The following is a 1,660-nucleotide window of genomic DNA, read 5'->3' on the forward strand; positions in this document are numbered from 1 at the left end:
GAGAAAGCCGTCCACTTGCAACTACCAAGAGGGAAATGCCCATAATGCTCTACGCTGACAAAACGCCTTTTCCTTATTCACTGCAGGTTGGAGTCAAGAATGTGTTTTGTCTTCGTAACCATTATAAAAGACCCTTTTCGGAAATTTAAATTCCAAAATATTTTTTAAAATCTAATTTTCTCTTTCAATTTTTTTTCTCACAAACAGGATAATGATCAGGCAATTAATCGATTTAGTAAATTATGTTTTTAAATTGGCGCCAGAAATGTAGAAAAAGAGGCGTTTTGTCAGCTTTGAGCAACATATAGCTGAGGACTTTATCCTCTGTCGTGTTAAGTTATGACTTGTGTACTATAACGTTTATCCTCTGTCGTGTTAAGTTATGATTTGTGTACTATAACGTATATCCTCTGTCGTGTTAAGTTATGACTTGTGTACTATAACGTTTGTTTTCATAGCTGGAGATGCACACATTGTTATCACTGGTGGCCCAAGAGTGTATAGGCATGTTTTTCACTTTTCTATATTTGACGCTGAAACTATTCGCTTTTATCTTGTACATTATATTTAAAAACTGTCTTGTATAATAAAAATTCGTTCTTCTACATCATTTTAACAGACGAATTGACAACCATTATTTGATATACATGTAGTATTTAGTGATATACTTTTTGGCTTTTGCATTCTTATATTATTTTGTAATCAAGTTTACCTCTGTCATTTCGACTGTGTCGTAGACGTTCAAGTCCAATACTGGAAGCGTTTAGAATCTGTTTTTCTTTTGAATTGTTGCATTGTGACTACAGTTTAAGTGACTCGCTGTCTGTTCTAACACAACACTGAACAGTAATTTCTGAGTTCTTTCCCCTTAAGACACAGGATAGATAGCTCTGGGCTACTCTCCCAAAAGACACAATAATAAATAAATAGTTCTGAGATAAAGTCTAGTCACCCACAAGACACATGAGAGATAGTTAAGAGATAATCAACCACAAGACAAGGAATGGTTCTGAGTTAATCAACAACAAGACACAGGAGAGATGGTCCTGAGTTAGTCAGCCACAAGACACATGAGAGATAGTTCTGAGTTAGTCAGCCACAAGACACATGAGAGATAGTTCTGAGTTAGTCAGCCACAAGACACATCATAGATCTGAGTTAATCAACAACAAGATAGTATAATAGTTGTGAACTTAAATATTCAAAGATCCCAGTTTTCAACAACAAAAAAGTTCAGTTCATTAATGCTATTATTTAGACTGATACAACCAGAACATTTTTAATAATTGATAATAGCGCTGGAAAGTGGATTGTTTGCTCCTTCTTTCCCATCAAACAATAGTATTATTATTATGACATTAGTTAGATGTAGGGCTCCATCATGTCCAAACGTCAATATAAAAAAGACACATTCTGGAGCAGTGTTAAACAGGAGAAAATACAATGTAATTCTTTTTTTTAAAATGAGAAGCGAAAAAGCTATTCATCACTGATAAGTTTCCATGGAGGTGGGCGGGGGATGGATGGTGGGGGACGGTCCAGGGGAAAACCACCTCTCTCTACATCGCTCCCTGTGGGGACTGGACGGAGAGAAGGAAGAGGACACTGGGTGTCGGCGGACAGAGAGGCGACTGACCACTGACCAGTGCACTGTGGAGGT

Source organism: Aplysia californica, unplaced genomic scaffold, assembly GCF_000002075.1.
Source record: "Aplysia californica isolate F4 #8 unplaced genomic scaffold, AplCal3.0 scaffold01679, whole genome shotgun sequence".
Classification (NCBI taxonomy): domain Eukaryota; kingdom Metazoa; phylum Mollusca; class Gastropoda; order Aplysiida; family Aplysiidae; genus Aplysia; species Aplysia californica.